Raw genomic sequence first — 20739 nt, 5'->3', positions numbered from 1 at the left:
GACTGGTGTACTCTTGCAACGCTTGCATGGCCTCTTAGCTAGTGGTGGACTAGGCCGTGTTTCCTGATCAGCATCTCTGTAAATATGATAAAAACAAAATTGTTAGGAAATGTGACATCAAATCAAACTTTAATTATATAGCACATTTCCTTCAACAGGTGAAAATTAAATGTGCTTTACAAAAAAGGGGCAAACCACTAACGAATGAAAACAAAACTTAGGAAATGTGACATGGTTACATCATAAGCCGCGTTTCCACCAAAATTACCCGGAACTTTCAGTCCCAGGAACTACTTTACCAGGAACTAAAAGGTTCCTTCAGCCAATGGTTGTCTGCGTTTCCACCGGGGTCTAAAGTACCGCGAAGATTAGGCAAATTAGCCCACTGACGTTGTCGTCGGTCCATCTGTCATATGATTTCTTCTGTAACCCCATACTACCACCGAAGTAGCCTACATTATTTTCTAATAACCGGAACAGCCCGGAGGGGTTTATTCCACTTATATACAACGGGTTATCAACAATGACTATATATGGTTACTTTTGTATTTATTGATTTTCATATATCCTCTCAAACACATTCATTAACAGCAGAAAACATGCACACGTTGTAAACAATTTGCTGTTTTATTACTTTCTCGTCGTCAATTCCATATAGGCTAATCGCAAAATGACAAGAATAGAACGAAAACTCGGACTTGCGTGAAAATGTAAATTAGTAGTGGTACAGCCACCATTTGCTTTCCGTCGAAGTTAGGCTACTGCTAGCCGAGCAGCGAAGTGTGCCCTCCAGATGCGAACCATGCACCATAAATGAGTCCATAGTCTTCCTGGTCTTTTCGTGGAATTGAAAAATGGCAGTAAAATTGAGTAAAATTACGGCAGTCTGAAAAAGCTAAAGGGAAGATTACTAGAATTAACCTGTTATTTTACCTGGATAAAAAGTGCGGAAGGTGATTTCCAGTTTGCTTGTACTGTATCACCAATGTTAATTATGCAGAACTACCGCATACCTCACATAACTGTAGCAAACGTTTTGAGTCAATTACAACGGGCTAACAAAGAAAATCCGGAAGAAAATATTCAGCAACCGAATTAATCCGTTTGAATGTTTTGGTAGCCTACGTAATATGCTGTCCCAGCACGAATGCTTAGCATTTTATATAAAACGAATACTAAAGCAAGAAAAGAACAGAAGAGCACACGTTATAATTCCAAGACGTTGACAGGCTATAACCAAAAGTAGGCTACTGCGCCGCATAACATACAAGTTTGATTTGAAGTTATTATGAGAAAAAATTGGTTTGCCGCTGCATATTTTCAAACATGGCGGGTAATGGCGGAAAATAAATACAACACAAATGCTACGAGTACTCGACCAATCAGAAATGTTCAGCGCTGCAAGCTCCACCCAAAAGGTTCCTGTACTTTCGGAAAGTACTACCCCCCGAGCAGGAACGTTTTGGGGGGTAAAACAAAGCCCCCTGAACTAAATTTAGACCCTAGTTCCTGCGGTGGAAACGCACTGAGTTCCTCAAAAGGTTCCTAGTTCCGGGGTATAGTTCCTGCGGTGGAAACGCGGCTATATACAAACAAAGAACCAAACAAACACAACCAGACGCAGAGAGGTAGCCTATAATTTTGAGAAGCAATGGTTACAAGCGCGCATATTGCTGGATATTCCTGCAAACACACAGATACGTTGCAATACAGTACACATATTTACCAATATGATCATAAGAAATATACTTACGCATGAAGTTGATCCTCAGCTGGATCAGTTCGCTGGTCGAAATGACACCGCTCTTCATCAGTGCCGGCTTCCGGACGGACGATTTTCCAAAATTAAACGAAATGTTCACCTCAAAAGAAGTGAATTAGGCGACACTTTGACATTCTATCCCGCTTTCGCAGACTTGGCATTTCTCACATGGATCTCGCATCACCCCACCTTTAGTTTCCTTCTATGGAGAGTAATTATAATGTTGTTAACATGTGAATGCGATTTGGGCGGACTTCCTGCTGAGCAAAATTCACATAGTAATGAGTAAAGTTTAACAAAACATACATGGTCTAATTAATCAAATTTAAAACTTTTAAAACAATTCATATTATTTGCCAATGGGCGCATTGGAAAGTCGCGATTCTAAGGTTTCTGTCAATGTTTTTGTTGCGTTTGTATGATAACAGCACGTGAAGTTAATCATCCAAATAGAAACGAAAGTTAATTTCATCTTGTCGAGCTCCGCCGGCGGAGCTCTCGACCCCAGAGGGTTAAGTTAAAACAACTTTTTCCATGAGCCCACATCCTATTGACATGAAAAAAATAGGATAACAATCAAGCCAAATCCATTTTTACAGTGTAGCCTACTTGTGTGCTTCCTGCAGAGTACCGTATTTTTAATTTCGACATTGGCAGACTACAGCATTAATTGCGTCTTTTGTTTACATTCAATATTAGTAATTGCAGCGAGAAACTGCAGCTGTAGACACAAGATAGTCTGTTATGTTATGGTAGCAACGGAACGAAGCAGACTACATATGTATTACCGTCATTGTTTCATTATACCAGCGTGTTTTTGCGCGTTTGCACAGAAACTCAAATACTATCAATAAAATGGTTTAGCTATTTCTCAGCATAATGACAGATTCAAAGACTAAACGAACTCACCCGATACTGTCTTCAAATGGATCCATGCCAAAGAAAAGTAATTATTCATCCTCTCAAAAAGCTTTTACTAACAAACTTTTGGTAGCCTAGCATGCACTCTGGGTGGCACTGTCTTCCATTGCTTCCCCGACGTTCAGACCCTCCCCTCACTGATAAAAACTAGACCCTACGGTGTCGGATTACTTGCGTCGCCATGGATGTCGCTTGCCGTAAAGAAGTTTACTAGATGTCGTAACACTTAGATTTGGAGCTCCAGCTCTTCCGCACCCCAACTAATAAAAAAGTCCAAATGGCGGGCAAACAATATGGCGGACATAGGTGCTCCCAAAAGCAAAGTTGTAGAGCACATTCAGATGCATCGGTCGATGAAGTTTTGTTATGACTTATGGTTGCTGAGCCTCAGACACTTTTAGCGGAGAAAAATAATAAGAATTAAAGCCGCAAGCGCCGTTGGGAGGGGTCCAAGCATTGGCACCATCGCGCCCCCTATGGAGCGATTTGAAAATGGCTTTGTCCTCATGATCATATGCCTTCACCCAACATATCTACTGAATATCATGATGATCGTATAAAATATTGATGACTTATGCCCAATTGTGTGCTAAGAGACGCTGTCGGATGACTTAGTTACGTCGCCATGGATATGTCCTGGCCGCTTCCCGTGAAGGCCTTTACTATGTCGTAACACTTAGATGGCATGTCGTAACACTTAGATGGTCCGGCGTGTATGCACAGCTGCAGTGTTTCTGCGCCGCAACTAAAAAAGGTGTCACACTAGTGTTGTCACGATACCAAAATTTTGACTTTGATACTGATACCAGGTTTAGTATTACGATACTCAATACTGAAATGATACTTGAAACTTAAACAATGCTAATTCAATACTCGGTACCTAACGATACTGAAATTACCTTAATAGATGAGAAACGTAATGTCCACAAGGGTTGACCTCATTTTCTAATTCATGGTTTATGAACAACCTGGTTCATTAACAACCTTTAAAGGAGTACCATGGTGGTTGAATGTGACACTTCCCAGTTGTCTTCAGGCAACAACAAAACAAATGTGCATAATTTTTTTATTCTTCAGTCATTTCAATGTACTTTAAAACATATTTTTCTAAGCCTAAATTTCCCACGATAAAAATTCACCCGAACCGTCTGGGCGTGGTAACGAGAACTGTCAGTTAGCTATGATTGACAGACCGTGCCCCGTTACCATAGCTAGCCCCATGATAAGCGCTATTTTTGGGAGACTGAATTTTCACAAGCTAGCTAGCTTAGTAGTATATCAAGTATCGATAGATAGCTAAGGTAAGGACGTTGACTTATATCCAATTATAATTTTTGCTATCTAGCTAGCCAAGTTAAGATAAAAGCACAACTATAACGTCCTCATAAAAGCAAACTAGCAAGCTAAAGTTATCGATAACATTGCCTTATGAAAGCGAACCTCCTAGCTAGCTAACGTTAGCTAGCTAGCTAGCTAAATGAATTTAACCAGAAATAATCTAAAGCCACTCTAATTTAAGTGAACCTAACGTTAGTCAAATATTTGCATTGTCTGAACAGCAGGACGGTGTTTTCCTGTCAGATTTCTTTACGTGGCGTGGAAATGGGAGTGGTTACTGTATTCGTGACGTAGCAAAATGTCACGAATACGCTGACCTTTAAGTTGAAGCCTCTTCAACATATTAATATGCGTAGGCCTATAGTGTTACAACACTGAACAATAGAAAAATATGTTAAATATATTTCAAAAATTAAACAGTTAAATAATCTTTAAAACAGGTCTTTCACCTTTAAATAGATTTAAAAACAGCATATTTTAATAACAATACAACATCTATCTATAATAAAATATTTCCAAATTGGAACACCTATTGCTACTGAAGTGAACTGAGTCAAAGCTTGCGCTGTAACAAGGAGCTGAGTGCACAAGCGCAAGTCACCTCGCTTGGCAACCTTAGTTGCTACTGCCTTCTAGCGAAGATTCTGACAAATTACACTTTTCATCCTCTCAATCAGTAATGCGGGAGACAATTTTCCCTGGCTTTTACATTTGACTCAAAACTACCGAACGTCGGAATATTCTAATACCGAACCGTTTTTTATTTTTTTATTTTTTTTTAAGTACCGAAAACGTGCTGAAGTTTTGGTATACCGTGCAACACTACGTCAGACACATATTCCAATCCATTGCTCAGCTTAGCAGAGAATGCACATTTCAGAGCGCCACAGAGACAGATAGAATAATAACACATAAATGCACATTTCAAATAATAAATACGACATTGAGAAAAAAACGGAAAAAAAGACGTAATATCAACTCGCGATCTGCGTGCTGCGCGCAAAGTAGCCTACCGTTTTATTTATTTAGACATTGGCAGATAAGAAGAATATTGGTTACGCTGACCTAAAAAACGCTATTCCAAAAGCAAAATCAGACATGTTATACATCGTTAGAAAGCGTATTCTCTCACCTCCTGAATAAATGAATTGTCAATCAAGCCAGACTGTACTAAAAAGGGCGACAACGACGTAAACAACAGGTGTGGTATTACGCGCAGCTATTTTGGAAGATACCCAGGCGTCACGAATGCGCTTATATTTCACAAACGGATTGTCCAAGACAATAAATGACCACTCAGTCAAATAGTTAGCTATCCACAGCCAAAACTAACCTACAACTTACCGCCACATATTTTCTCAAGTTCGAAGTTGAGTTCTTGTAGGCTGAAATGTCCACATTTCTAGGCAGACAAAGAAGGCAGCGCATAATGTAGCTAACTACTGTTTTTGTTAGTCTGTAAGTAAAACATAGTTTGAACGTGAGGCCAGGGGTGTTCTGGCTCCTACGAATCACTCGCCGTTGTTTCAGCCATTGTTGTCGCCCACTCATCATTCTGTGAGCTGTGACTGGCTACGTTTGATTGGTGAAACGGAGTCATGTGGGGCTATGACAGCGTCAAAGCAAAGACCAGTCAGCCTCTTTGGCTGAAGTCTCTCTGAGAGAAAGAAACAAACAGAACGTGCGTTGAATAAAAAATGGGTAAAAAATTAAAGTAACGAGCGGAATGTAGCCGAATATAACGGAGTAAAAGTAACATTTTTTCTTCGCAAATATAGTAAAAGTGAAAAGTATGTTGCATTAAAACTACTCTTACAAGTACAATTTATTCAAAAAGTTACTTAAGTAAATGTAACGGAGTAAATATAACGCGTTACTACCCACCTCTGCCTACGAGGGAGGAGTGCCGGCCCACCGGGTGCGGCTGAGGAATACTGTGCGCTTCATTGCTAACGATGGATCAGAAAGAAGGAAGGATTTTGGTTTGGACATTCTGAAGGATCTGCTGAACGTTGAGGCAAGTGCCATTTATTGTCTACAAGATTTTTCAAACAGGTTTTTTTGACGTGACTTTTTTTTCGGAAGCCGCTTGTTTGAAATTGTATAATCAGATTGCGAATTGCAAAGAGGCAAAGCAGCTGCAAGGAGTTCGCGTGGAGCTGCTTTACTCCAAGGCTCTGAGGCCCCTTACCATTCATTTGTACAATCCGTTTGTAAGAGAGGAGGACATTTTAAGTTTTTTGTTTAAATACTGTGCCGATGTAAGGGAGGGAATCAAGCTAAAAGACCGGTATGGGTTTTGGAACGGCAAAAGGCGATATATGGTTCGTTTTAAGGAAGATCCACGGAGTGCGGGGGGGTACGCACACCCCCCTGGGGCTTTTGCCATTGGGCCCGATAGAGGGTATTTGTGGTATCCTGGGCAGCCAGTTTACTGCCGGAAATGTGGTTCCTTCAGGCATTTAAAAGAAGCCTGCACCACGGTACGGTGCAGGCACTGCATGTCGGGGGAACATCTAACAAAAGATTGCGCAGCCCCAAAAGCCTGCATGCTGTGTGGGAGCTCAGAGCACCTGTTTCGAGGGTGCCCTGAAAGGAAGGCCTCGTATGCTACCATGTCTCAGCCTGGAGGCAGTGATCGGGCAGGCGTGCTGAGGAATGCAGGGGAGGGGACCTCCGCAGAAATGAGGCAGGCCTTTGGTCCTGTTGCGCCGTTGGCTCCAGCTCCGGGTCCAGCTCAGGCTTTGGCTCAGGTTCCCGCTCCTACTCCGCGCCTGGCTCCTGCTCCGGTTCCGGGTCTGGCTCCGGCTCCGGTTCCGGCTCCTGCGTCTGCTTCTGCTCCGGCTCTGGTTCCGGCTCCTGCTTCTGCTCCGGATCGTGTCCTGCTCCGGTTCCAGCTCCTGCATTTCGGGCATTTCGTGCGCGCTTCTCCCAACTTGGGCATCAGACTATGACATGCTGCGGGTGTCTTTCCGGGTGGACGGGACCAAGTGGGGCCCAGGCTTTTGGAAGCTGAACATGTCCCTGCTTGATTCAGGGGCTTTTAAAACCGCTTTTAAAATGTTTTACAAAGCGGTGCAGAACTTGCGGCCATTCTACACCTCGATAATTGAGTGGTGGTTTGGGCATTTCTGTCGGGGCTACAGCACGTCCGCCCGGAAGCAGGAGCGTGCGGAAGTTAGGAAGTGGCTGGACACTCTGAATTACCTGCATTCCCAGCTCAACAATGGGCTAGGGGTGAGCTGGGATGTGTATGAGGGGGTGAAGGAGCGAGTCAGGGGGCTCTTGGAGAACAGGGCAAGGGCGCTAGTTTTCCGCACACGACTGAGGGACTTGGAGGAGGGTGAGGAACCCTCCCCCTATTTCTTTCAGGCATGTAAAGCACGGCGTGGGGCCGCAACAATAATGGGGCTGAAGGGCACAAACGGTGTGGTGACAGAGGTACCGGGCATGCTTAGCATAGCAGAGGGCTTCTATGCAGCTCTCTTCAGCAGGCGCGGGTGCATCCCAGAGGTACAGGAGGCCTTGCTGGACGGCGTTTCTGCACGACTGGGAGATGACGAAGTGCAGGCTTTGGACGCAGATCTGTCCCTGGATGAGGTAACCGCAGCGTTGCACTCAATGAAGGACGGGCGGGCCGCGGGGCACGATGGACTCCCCAAAGAGTTCTATAGCGCTTTCTGGGACCTGATAGGCCCAGACCTTGTAGGAGTCTACAAGGCCCTCTTGGAGGAGGCGGTCTCGTCAGACTCCATGAGGAAAGGGATTGTGGCCTTTATTATTTAAGGGAGGGGACAGGGAAGACCTAAAGAACTGGCGCCCTCTCACTCTGCTGACGGCAGATTACAAGGTGTTGGCTAAAGCAGTCACCCTTCGCTTGAAGCGGGTGATGAGTGGCTTAGTGAGCCCTGACCAAACCTGTGGGGTGCCCGGACGGTCCTGCAGCTGGAATTTGGTCCTGCTGCAGGACATAATTGACTGGGTGGGTGAGCGGAACCTGCCTTTAGCTCTAGTCAGCATCGACCAAGAGAAGGCGTTTGACCGCGTTCAGCATGACTTTTTGTTCCGGGTTCTGGAACGGTTTGGTTTTGGGCCCCGCTTTATGAGCTGGGTACGCACAATGTATCGGGGGGTTTACAGCTGCATGCGAATTAATGGGTTCCTGAGCAGGGCAGTGGAGCAGGCAGGTGGGGTGAGGCAGGGGTGCCCGCTCTCACCATTGCTCTACGTCCTGTTTATGGAGCCTTTCGCCGAGCTCGTGCGTCAGGACCCTGGCATTGATGGTGCGTGTGTCTGGAGCAGCAGGGGCAATGCTGAAAATACAGCAGTACGCGGACGACACTACGGTCTTCGTGTCAACCTCTCGGTCACTGGCCAGGGTACGGGCCCTTGTGGAGAATTTCGCTGCAGGGACTGGCTCAAAGATAAACATGAGCAAGTCCTCAGTCCTGTTCTGTGGGCAGTAGATAGAGGATGTGGGGGACTGCGGGGGCTTTGAGAGATGCGAGGGGGCCTGAAGGTCCTAGGCGTCTGGTTCTTTCCCCAGGGGAGTGCAGAGCGGAACTGGGAGGCGCGGCTATCGCTGGTCAAATCGCGATTAGGAGTGTGGTCACGCAGGCGACTGTCTTTGTCCAGTAAAATCATTGTGGTGAAGACAGTCTTGCTCCCACTTCTATTGCACTTGGGGTATGTTTTTCCTGCTCCGGCACGCACCAAGGTGGCTTTGACCAGGGCGATCTTCCAGTATTTATGGGACTCCAGGTATGTGTACGTACGCCGGGATATAATGTACTTACCTCTAGCTAAAGGGGGTCGGGCGTGATAAGGGTCCCCCTGAAGCTGGATGTGCTGTATGCGTCCTTTTCTTGTAGGATCCTGCTGGACCAGGTCCGACATAAATGTTTTTTCTTTGCACGCCTGTTCTTGTCAAACGCACTGCGACATCTGGTGCGTTTGACACGTGGCGCCACAAGCCGACACTTTGTCCCCCGCATACCAGGCTGTGGTGCGCTTCCTCAGGCAGTGCCCTGGTTTGGTGACGAGGGAAAGCCTGCTGCAGCACAGAGAGTGGTATGCTTCACTGGCAGGCAGGCAGGCAACGTCTCCCCAGGGTGCCCCCATTGGCATAGATTGGAGAGGGGTGAGTGGGGGGAGGGCACCAGGAGAGGTGCGTGACCTCCACTGGCTCTGTGCCATGGGGTGGTTGCCGGTCCGGGAGGTTTTGCATCGGCATAGGTGCACAGCAAGTCCTATATGTCCGAGGGGGTGTGGGGCCGTAGAGACGGTCATGCATGCCTTTTGGGAGTGTCCCTTTTCCAGGGTTTATTGGGGCTTGATACAGGGCCTCCAGAGGAGGATAGTGCCTCGACTCACACTGACCAGGGGTGGAGTGCTGTTCAGGCAGGAAACAGTGGTGTCGGGGTCGCTGTCTCAAGGGGTGCTCTGGGACTTACTTGGCTACGCCAAATGGGTACTGTGGGAGGACAGGAGGGCGGTGGTGGGGAGGAGGGCGCAGGGGTTGAGTCCCAGCCAGCTCTATCACAGGTTCCAGGGGAGGGTGGCACTGCGGGTGAGGGTCGATGGGGTTGGGCGGGGATGGGACTGGGTTCGGCATCATTGGGGGGGGCTGGAGAAGGTTCTCCGCTTTTGAAGGGCTTGTTTTCTTCATTGTATTATGGTTTAGAAAGAATTAGTGTTATAATCTACATTGCGTGTTGCTGTCTTTATTATGGGAGTGGAGTGAATTACGTGCTATAATGTTGGGTTAAAGGGCTGTGTGGGAATGTATGTGTAAAGGTTGGGCATACGTTATTTGATTCATACTGTAAATAGCTCCTTTGTACATAATGTGCAAGACATTTCTAATAAAAATTTTTTTTTTTTTTTTTTTTAAATCTGTTCTTATCAGTTTAATATCTGATACGTCTCCTATCTGGGGACTACATATTAAACGGATTTTTGAGACTGGGAGTCGGAGAAGGAGCTTGCTCCGTCCGCTCCACGCATCGACCCGGTATTGCAGTACGTCCGGGAACGGTGCGCCTCTATTTTTGGGTGCAAAGGAAGGGCGAATGCTGCTGCTTTTTTTCTTCTTCTTCTTCTTCTGTTTAGTGTTAATCAGTTTAACCTTCAGGGTCCAAGTTGAACTATGCGGTTGTTCCCTGCACTTGGACCGGTACTTCTCTCTAGGGGTTTCGTCATACTTGTTCCTGGTTATGGTTATACACTTTGTTGTACGTCGCTCTGGATAAGAGCGTCTGCCAAATGCCTGTAATGTAATGTAATGTCTTCTTCTTTATGGAGTAGACAAGCAAGAGAGTCCTTGTGGGGGTTTTTTTTTATTTTTTATAAAAGAAATAGTTTTATCGTGTGTCTTTCTTTCGTTCTTTCTATCTTTCTTCGTCAGCTAGCTGGGTAAGTGAAGTTGGTTAAGTAAGTCAGCTAGCGAGCTGGTTTGCAGCGGTCCGTGGCTCGCTCGCGCCCTCTGCCAGTCGGGCGGTTATTGCGTCTCCTCTCTCTCTTCCGCGGATAACACGCGGGGGCGCCGGCGGACAACTCCGGGCCTGCGGTTTCGGGCCAGGAGGGCCTACGGCGGCTGGTGACGGCGAGAGGCCACGTGTGCTCGGGTTTCTCTTCATCACGCACAAATCTTTCGCCTTTTACTAAAGATTTCCGTGGAGAGGAACACTCCTGAGTTTGTGCTATTTTTAGATGCTCCGTCCGCCGGACGGGGCGACTTTTCTGTTCTTAAGAGAGCTTGTTGATGACTTGTTGCCATGTGTCCCTGGTTTGTGACTTGTCAGGTACATGTGTTATAGAGTATGGACTGTCTCCTTGCTTGCTTAGCTAGGCAATTACATAGCTGTTCTGCGAGTGCTTGTGTAATTAAACAGCGATAAGAGCCTTTAGCATGCAGGTAGCTACCGTGGCAGGGGACGTGGGGCTTTGTGGGTGGAGCTGAGGTGACGGCCAGAGATCCCGGGGGAAGCGTCGAGGGGGCCCCGAACCAATGGCGAGCGGGGACTTGGTCCGGCCGGACCCCGCGATCGGATTCCCGGCCCCCTGGGCGGCGGCGGCCAGCTGTGGCCAATTTTCAGGCCATCGCTTCTCGGCCTTTTGGCTAAGATTCTTTGCATTCTTTAGCATTGCTTTTCAATTGATTTTTCACAAGGTGCAAGAGTTTTTTGTCGGTTACCTCTTGGTGGGGAAGTTCTGTGATTAATTGGTTCCAGCTTATCACTGAACCCAGCTAGGGGTTTCAGGTGTTTTTTTTTTCCTTTTTTGGTGCCTCAATTCAACCTTGAGGGCATGGAGAGACCAGACGCTGCAGGGATGAGTATCCGCAATTCGTTCAGGTTCCTGTGGCGAGAGGTGGAAGGCGAAGCTTTCTACGAGAGGCTTCGTTTCAACAGAGAAGTGTTGGTGGGCCACTTGGGACTGAAGATCGCTGATGTCAAGTGTGTGCAGAGGAACAACGCGCAGAAGTTTTTTGATGTCACACTGGAGACAAAGGAGGTATTCAGGATGGTGGAGGAGGCCTGCAATAAGACTGCGGATTCCCCTGCTCTGAGGAACTTCTGGGTGAGGTCACTTTGGCGGTTGAACTACAGGGTTATCACCATCCACGTGTTCAACCCCTTTGTGACCCTGGAGACCATGCAGGCATTTCTGGCGCGGTACGTAGATGTCCTGCCTAATGCTCGGATGATGCTGGACGAGATGGACCTGACGCTTCCCATTCCAAATGCCCAAGTGCTGCTGCGCCCGGATCCGGACGGTTTTGACGGGTTTGCTCACCCCCCGGCGTCCTTCAGCATCGGTGGGGATCGTGGCTACTTGCTTTACGCCAGGCAGCCGAAGTATTGCCGTAAGTGTCAGGCCTTCGACGTGTTCAAGTGCCGTAACTGTGGGCAGGAGGGCCACGTAATGCGCGACTGCCCCAGTGCGAAAATTTGCAATTTGTGTGGGCAAGAGAGGCACGTGTATTGGCAGTGTCCCCAGAGGAGGCCGACGTACGCTGAGGCTGTAGCGGGAGGAGCAAGCCCAAGGAACCAGGCTGGAGGGCTGGAGGGCTCGAAGGGACAAAGGACTGGAGCAGCAGGCCCGCAGGACCAGGCCGGGCAGGTGGGGGCCAGCGCATCTGCAGAGAAAGAGCCAGAGGAGGCAGTGACACCGGAGATCAAGCCTGCAGAGGGTGAGAGCAGCACGGGGGCGCTAGCAGGAAAGCAGGAGGATGAAGCAGGGAGCCATGCGGTTGCTGAGGGCTCCCTGCCATCTGGCCAGGGGGACCCTGTGGTGAGGCCAAAGGGCAAGAAGGAGAAGAAGGGAGGCGTAGATAGGGGGCAGCAGTCTTCTTCTTCGGAGGAAGGGCCACAAGTCCCCAAGTAGCCAAAGGCGGCTGTGGAGATCAGAAGAAGGAAGAAGGCCCGTGAGCCCGTAGTGGACATGGAGTCGGAGCCCTCTCCTTCAGCTTCTCCTAAAGCCAGCAGGGGGGAAAGCCTGGAACCCGCAGGTCCGGTGGATTGGAGTGACTTTCCACTTTTAGATCCGGACATTTTGTTGTCACCGGATATGAGGAATGTGGACCCTGTCTTTTCGGCAGAGGGGCTAAATGAGATTGAGTATTTGTCGGCGGAGTCCAACATAGCCTGAGCGAACATTGTTTTGGGGTAAGAACTTCTTTTAATTTGTTTCAGGGCAATGGGCTCATTAAAGGTTTTTTCAGTTAATGCTAGGGGTTGAAGATTCAAAGCTAAAAGAACGGCTGTTTTTTCTTATTTGTCTTCCATTTCCTTTAGTGTATGTTTTGTTCAAGAAGTACACCTTCGTGACAGAGAGGATGTTTTGATTTTCAGCAGGGAATGGAGGAAAGGGGAATCATTTTGGAGTGTGGGTGGGGTGCATTCTTCGGGGGTTGGCATTTTGTTTGGGGATGACTCCTTTGTTATTGAAGAAAGTTTCATGGTACTTCAGGGGAGGGCAATAGGGGTTGATGTTAAATGGTATGGTCATAATTTAAGATTAATTTGTGTTTACGCGCAGACTGTGTCTGCGCAGAGGGCTGCTCTGTTTGAGGAGTTGGGTTTTTTTTTGTCACCAACAGGCATATTGTACTGGGGGGGGATTTTAATTTAGACTTGGGGAGTGGTGGGGCTGGTGGACGGTATGATGCGAGTGTGGCTGTGCTGAGGGATCTGCTTGGGAGGTTTTCCTTGGCAGATGCATATAAGCAGTGCTGTCCTGGGGAGATTGGGACGACCTGGAGGAATTCCAGGGGGGCTTGTGGCAGGCTTGACTATTTCTTTGTGTCTTCTGCTGCGTGTTTAGAGTCAGTTGCACTGAGTCCTTTATGGTTTTCAGACCATGAGGGGCTCAGTGTGACCTTGGGGTTACGTGCTCCGGTGTTTGGTCCTGGTTACTGGAGGCTGAACACTGAGATCATGGAGAAGGCCTTTAGAGATTCCTTTTATTCACATTTTGAGGGGTGGGTTAGTGTGAAGAGCCTGTCTCCTTCCATCACAGAGTGGTGGGAGGGGATCAAGGTCAAGATCCGCAGGTTGGCACAGAGCTATTGTGGGAGGCGTAGGAGGGCGAGGGAGAGGGTGGCGGCGGGGCTGCAGGCGCAGCTCGAGGCCCTTTACTATGCCAACAACGGAGGAGCTGGTTTTAATTATCGCAAGGCAGAAGGGCTTAAGAGGCAGCTAAGGGCCTTGCATGAGGAAAGAGCGAAGGGCTTTCTCTTCCGTGCGCAGAGCGAGAAGCTGGAGAAGGGGGAGACTTGTTCTGAGTATTTTTTTGGGGCGGTGAGGGACGCACAGAAAAAGCACGTCATCACTGGGCTCTGTGGGGAGGACGGGCAGGTGGTCTCAGAGGCAGGGGGAATGGGGGCGGTGGCACACCGCTTCTATGGAGCCCTCTTTGGAGAGCGGGAGGTTGGGGCAGGTAGGGAGGATTGTTTTTTAAACCATCTTTCTAGCAGGCTAACTAGCGAGGAGAGAGAGCTCTTGGATAGGCCTGTGGAATTGAAGGAAATGACAGTGGCCATGAAGGCCATGAGGAAAGGAAGGGTGCCTGGTATGGATGGGCTCCCGGTGGAATTTTACGGGAAGTTTTGGGATGTGCTAGGCCCAGTTTGAGGTAGGTAGGGACATTAAGGAGAGGGGGGAGTTAGGGGCATCAATGAGGGAGGGCGTACTGTCGCTCTTATATAAAAAAGGGGATGAGAGAGACCTCAAAAACTGGCGGCCGTTGACTATGTTTTGTTGTGATTACAAGCTGTACGCTAAGGTGCTCACGGAGCGGTTAAAAAGGGTCATGGCGAGCATAGTTCACCAGGAGCAGACGTGTGGGGTTCCTGGGCGCAGTGCGCTGTGGAACCTCCAGCTCATCCGTGATGTTGTGGCGTGGGCCGAGGACCGGGCTCTCCACCTTATGGTGGTGAGCCTGGACCAAGAGAAGGCCTTTGATCACGTGCATCACGGGTTCATGGCTGGGGTGCTGGCACAGTTGGGGTTTGGTCCTGGATTTGTGGAATAGGTAGGTATTTTGTATAGAATGGTAGGTAGCCGGGTGAATATTAATGGTCACTTAGGGGATGTGGTGTTTCAGAAGTCGGGCGTGCGGCAGGGGTGTCCGCTCTCACAGCTGCTCTATGTGTTGTACATGGAGCCCTTTTCAGCTGCAGTGAGGGCGGACCCCAGGGTCGATGGGGTTTTGGTGCCAGGGAGTGGTGGCAGGGTGGTTAAAATAGCACAGTATGCTGATGACACTGTTCTGTTTTTACAATCAGATTGAGCATTAGTGAGGGCTTTGGAGCTCTTGGATGGGTTTGGCCAGGCTTCTGGGACCTTGTTGAACCGAGAGAAGTCTCAGGTGGCGTACTTTGGGAAGTGGGATGGGAGGCAGGACGTCCCTGGGGGGCTAACGCTGAGCGAGGGGCCCATCAAAATTGTAGGAGTTTTTTTCACGGGGCAATGGGCGGCACAGTACAATTGGAGAGGGAAATTGGCGAAGGTGCAGCGAGCACTAGGCAGGTGGAAGGGGAGGAATCTATCTCTAGCAGGTAAGGTGTTAGTGTTGAAGGTGGTGGTTCTCCCTGTCTTGCTGTACTTGGCACGGGTGTACCCCCTGCCAGCAAGGTTGAGGAGGGATGTGGTCAGACAGGTTTTTAATTTTGTTTGGGGAGGTAAGTACGAGTACATTGCACGGGTGGTAATGTACAGGGAGGTGAAGGCAGGGGGCCGGGGAGTACCCCATTTCCCTTTAAAACTGGACAGTATTTTTGTGGCAAATTTGTGTGTGGGCCTGGTGGCTAAAGTTGAGCATCCCTGCCAGTTTTTTGTTAAGCTGTGGCTTTCTTGGCCTTTGAGGCGGGTGGTGCGGGAGTGGACGAATCTGACTCCGAAGGCGGAAAGGTTGCCGTGGCACTACCGTCACGGAGTGCAGTGGGTTAGGAGGTTGCCGGAAGGGGTTGCTGTGGAAGACTACTTGAGGGCTTTGTACAGTGTGATGAGGGAAGAGCTCTGTAGAGGGCCGGCTGTGGTGGGGATCAGCAACACTGTATGGCGTAGGGTTCAGCCTAAGTGGCTGGACCATAAGTCGCAGGATTTGAATTGGCTGTCTCTCCATGGCAGGCTGCCTGTGAGGGACACACTGTACAGGCACAAATTGACAAGGAGTCCAAATTGTCCAAGGGGCGACTGTAGGAAGGAGGAAACTATTCGGCATGTGCTGTGGGAGTGTGATTTTGCAAGGGAGGTTTGGGTCCTGCTGGGGAATCTGTTGGAAAGGGTGGAGGAGGGGTTTGTGTTAAATTATGAGAAAATTTTAAGGGCTTGAATGGGCACAGGTGGGGTATTTCTTATGCTGTGGCTGGTGATTAGCATGGGGAAGAGAGGGATTTGGGACGCAAGAGCGTTATTGGTTAAATCGGGGAAGGAAAGGGGTGTAAGGAAGGTATATGAGAAGGTATGTTGGGAATTGAAGGGAAGGATGAGGAAGGATGTGCGCAGTCTTGGATACCATGCAGCCAAGGAGAGGTGGAAGGGGCTGTTTATGTTCTGATGCGGTCCAGGATGTGCACGAAGTGGTTGTAAGTACTGTGGTTTACTATTACACGTATTAATACGTAAGCTTGATGGAAATGTAATGGGGAAACTATGTTGAGTAAGTTATCTGTGTCATTTCATTTGTTATTGATGTTGCAATAGGGTATCTTCATTAATTTTTTTTCATTAATAGTCATAGTAGTTTATTAGGATTGTATTAGTTGTCTTGGGCTTATGGCAGGTAGGTTTTTTTTTTGTTTTTGTTTTATAATTTCAATGTATGCAATTTGTCTTGTGATGTCTGTATTGTGTGATGAATTTTCAATGTGGGTAATTTCGTATTGTGATTTCTGTATTGGATGACGACATTTTTCTATTTAAAAAAAAAAAAAAAAATCTGTTCTTATCAGTTTAATATCTGATACGTCTCCTATCTGGGGACTACATATTAAACGGATTTTTGAGACTGGGAGTCGGAGAAGGAGCTTGCTCCGTCCGCTCCACGCATCGACCCGGTATTGCAGTACGTCCGGGAACGGTGCGCCTCTATTTTTGGGTGCAAAGGAAGGGCGAATGCTGCTGCTGCTTTTTCTTCTTCTTCATGGAGTAGACAAGCAACTGAGTCCTTGCGGGTTTTTTTTTTGCAGGACTGCCCTGCACCTAGAACCTGCCCGAAGTGTGGCGCTGCAGGCCATGCCCAGAAGGACTGCAAGGCAAAGCCCAGCTCATACGCTTCCTTCGGCAGTGGGGGGAGAGAAGGCGAGGCCTAAGAGAGGAGAAGAAAGGGAGGCCAGGGTACAGGGAGAGTCTGCAACGGAGCAGGAGGAGGGCCCGGCTCAGCAGTGAGAGGAGCCTGGGGGCCCGGGGTGGCCTGTAATTCCTGCTGCTGAGCCCAGAGACCCGGTGGGGGCGCGGAAGGAGGTTTCATCTACCACACCAGCTCTGGCGGCAGGTACGGGCCCAGAGCCAGCAGTGGGTCCAGTCCCGGCCTTGGCGGGTTCAGCTGTCCCAGATTCGGGCCCAGCCCCCACTCCTGAGCCGAGGGCGCAGGGAACAGCACTGCTGAGACCCTGAGAGATGCTGTGAAGGCGGGATTTGTCAAGGTTGTCGGAACCACTTGCGCGGTGAATCCTGGAAATGAGGTTCTGGTGGAGGCGGAGCGACCGGCGAGAGAATCACCGGCGGCGTGGTCGCAGGAGCTGTTCTCCCCCTCGGTGGTCTCTGCTACTTCACAAGACCAGTCTTTCACAACAGAGACAGTGGGCTCCTGACCACAGCCGACCTGGAGTCTCCCGTGTTGTGGGGTGACAGCCCCTTCCCTGAGGGGGATGGGGTGGCAATTTGGGCTCGGGCTTCGGCCAGGAAAAGAGTCTCACAAACAGCTGAGAACCGCACCAAGATCCCCAAAACGGTGCCAGAGTTAACACTGGAGAATTGTTTTGAGGTGCTGGCGGGACAGCCTGAGGATGTGGAGGGGGACTCTCAAGAGACCAAAATGGAGGTAGGGTCACCATCTGGACTTTTGGAGGGCTGGGATGTTGAAGGGCTGGTAGAGGCAATGGGGATGGCGCCAGCTCAGTCGGGTCCCACTGACTCAGAAGGGAAAGAGGGTTGATAGGTAGGTCGGGTTTATTGTTGTTGTTAAAATTATTTTTGTTCTACTGGAGTTTGGAATTGTTACAATAAATGTTAGAGGGTTAAGGGGGATATAAAGAGATGTGGGGTTTTTCAGTATATGAAAACAGTGAAATGTCTAGTTTATTTTGTACAGGAGGTACACTTAAGGGATAGGAGGGACATAGGGAGATTCACAAGGGAGTGGGATAGGGGGGACTCGGTATGGAGTGTAGGGAGGTGTCCACTCATCAGGGGTGGGTATCCTATTTGGGGCTAAGGAGATTAAAGTGGAGAGTAGCTTCTTAATAATTCAGGGGAGGGTTGTCGGTGCAGACATCACAATGAGGGGGGTGAGGTTGAGGGTCATTTGTATTTACGGCGCACAGGGGGCAGCTGAAAGGAGGGAGATGGTGGAGAAGCTAGCTCCACATTTCGCCACAAATAGGCAATTGGTGATCGGGGGGGACTTTAATGTAGACCTTGGCCGGGGGGGTGACGCCAGTGCTGAGGCGGTGACCGGCCTTATGGCGGGGCATTCCATGGTGGACGGGGGGAAGGTGGTCAACCCGCGTATGGATGCACCCACCTGGCGTAATTCCAGGGGGGTCTCCAGGCAGTTAGACTACATTTTCTTTTCACAGCCTGTGCAGCTGTCATCAGGGCAGATTCTGCTGGTGTTCTTTTCGGACCATGATGGGGTTCTTTTTCAGATGAGATCTGAGGCCCCCATCTATGGGCCAGGGTACTGGAGGCTGAACATCGCCATTCTGGATGAGGATGACTTCAGCACAAGCTTCACGGGCCCCGGGCATGGACGGACTGCCGGCAGAGTTCTACCTCCGGTTTTGGGGGTTGCTCGGCCTGGTGGTCTTGGAGGTGCTGTCGGAGGCCCTCGGCGCCAGAACCCTGGGGGCAAGTATGGCGAAGGGCATAATCTCCCTTCTGCACAAAAAAGGGGACACAGCCGACCTGGCGAACTTGCGCCCGCTAACATTGCTGTGCGTGGACTACAAACTGCTTGCGAAGGTCCTGGCGGACCGGCTGCGAGCAGTCCTCCCACACGTGGTCCACACAGACCAGACTTGCGGGGTGGCGGCACGATCAGTTAGGTCCAATCTCCAGCTCATTAGAGATGCAATCGCCTGGGCAGAGGACAGAGAATTGCCACTCATGTTGGTGGGCTTGGACCAAGCCAAGGCGTTTGATCGAGTGCACTGGGGTTTTATGTTCAGGGTGTTAGAACGTTTTGGTTTCGGTCACATGTTTGTCGGATGGTTGCGCACTCTGTACACTAGGGTGGGGAGCGTGGTCACAATTAATGGGCACTTGGGAGATTTTTTTGGTGTTTGCGCAGGAGTACGGCAGGGGTGCCCTCTCTCACCACTCCTGTACATCCTGTACATGGAGCCTTTGGCCGCTGCCATTTGGGCAGATGCGGGGCTGAAGGGGTTTCCAGTCCCAGGTAGTGGCGGCCTGAGGGTGAAGCTGTCACAGTATGCGGACGACACCACTCTGCTGCTGGACAGCGACCCTTGCCTCATAAGGTCCTTGGAAATTTTCCAGAGTTTTGGGAGGGCTTCTGGTGCCAAGTTAAATCTGGCCAAGTCCTCCACGAAATTTTTTGGCAGGTGGAAGGAAAGGATGGACGCGCCAGGGGGACTGGCCTCTATTTTGGGGGTCCTTTTTGTGGCGACAAATGGTGCCGCCATAAATTGGTCCCCGCGAATCACTGCGGTCGAAAGGAAATTGGGTCTGTGGAAGGCCAGAAAGATGACCTTCATCGGGAAGGTCCTGGTGCTGAAGGCAGATATATTGCCAACACTTTTGTTTTTGGCATATATCTACCCCCTGCCTGCCAGCATGCGGAGGCACTTGACCCGTTTAATTTTTGGCTTTATATGGGGAGGTAGGCATGAGTATGTGGCAAGGGCCCGTATGATGGCCACCATCGGCGAGGGAGGAAGAGACGTGCCCTATCTGCCATTAAAACTGGACTGCGTTTTTGTGTCCTTTTTGTTTAGTCAGCTGGGGAAGGCGGCAGACCACCCGTCTGTGCACTTCCTGAGGGTGTATTTTGGGTATAGGGATAGGCACCTACTGTCCTGGTCCAACTTGGTGCCACATTCAGAAAAGCAGCCGTGGCATTTCAGGCACGTGGTGAAGTGGCTTCGGGTGCACCCCGAGGCTATGGATCCACAGGTGGGCAGAGACCCGAGAAGACTCTATGAGGTGGCACGGAGGGGGGTAACAGGTGCGGCTGTGGTCGGAACCCCACCGGCTGTGTGGCAAGCGGTCCAGCCGTCAGGTTTGGACAACGGACTCAAAGACCTGAGCTGGTTGTGTCTGCACAGGAGTCTCCCGGTGCGGGACATATTACACAGACACAGCCTGACAAGGTCTCCTAAATGCCCCAGAATCGGGGGATAAGGGGAGATGTTCCTGGGCAGATACTGCACGGTGCTGAGGCCAGAGCTGAAGATGCAAAACAACTTCGGCATCTGGAACGGGAAGAGGCAATATCTCGTGAGGCTAAGACCGGATCAGGCTTCTGTGGGGGGTGTGAGGCATCTTCCTGCAGTTTTTTCCATCGGGCCGGATAAGGGCTACCTCACTTACGCCGGCTTGCCTATGTACTGCAGGAGATGTCTGAAGTTCGGCCACATGTCAAAAGACTGCAAAGTCTTTGTCTGTTTGGCATGCAGCGAAGAGGGCCATGCGGCCCGGGAGTGCCTGGCAGGAAGGAAGTGCCACCTGTGCGGGAGTGTAGAACACCTGGTCCGGGACTGCCCGGCTCGGAGGCGTACCTATGCAAAGGCAGCCGGGGGACAGCCTGGTGGTGAGGAAGAGGGAGTGCAGCATGAGGCGGATGAAAGCCAGGGAGCAGAGCTGGGCCGAGAGAAGAAAGGCACCACTGCCCCGGGTGCAGCGCCCCCTGGGGGAGTGGAGGAAGTACTGCAGGAGGCAACTCCGCAAGCTGAGAGAGGGCAGCGAGCTGAAGCGGGCCAGGAGGGAGAAGTGGCCCCAGCTGAGGGTGCAGAGGAGCCTGAGCTGGGC

The 20739-nt window shown here is 49.8% G+C and overlaps 2 non-coding genes and 1 pseudogene across 2 annotated transcripts; all 3 read left to right on the top strand.

Moving 5' to 3' along the window:
• The first annotated feature begins 9891 nt into the window (after window positions 1–9891).
• LOC135245388 (U2 spliceosomal RNA) lies at window positions 9892–10068 on the top strand (annotated as a pseudogene).
• A 571-nt stretch (window positions 10069–10639) lies between these two features.
• LOC135245374 (U5 spliceosomal RNA) lies at window positions 10640–10755 on the top strand. The gene has a single exon (XR_010327206.1). It is a non-coding gene; the product is annotated as a U5 spliceosomal RNA (small nuclear RNA).
• Window positions 10756–16435: 5680 nt separating this feature from the next.
• On the top strand, window positions 16436–16617 carry LOC135245389 (U2 spliceosomal RNA). Its single transcript, XR_010327217.1, has one exon. It is a non-coding gene; the product is annotated as a U2 spliceosomal RNA (small nuclear RNA).
• The last annotated feature ends 4122 nt before the right edge of the window (window positions 16618–20739 follow it).

This window comes from Anguilla rostrata, chromosome 18 (assembly GCF_018555375.3).
Source record: "Anguilla rostrata isolate EN2019 chromosome 18, ASM1855537v3, whole genome shotgun sequence".
NCBI classification, from domain to species: domain Eukaryota; kingdom Metazoa; phylum Chordata; class Actinopteri; order Anguilliformes; family Anguillidae; genus Anguilla; species Anguilla rostrata.
This window is presented reverse-complemented; position numbering and strand designations above follow the sequence as displayed.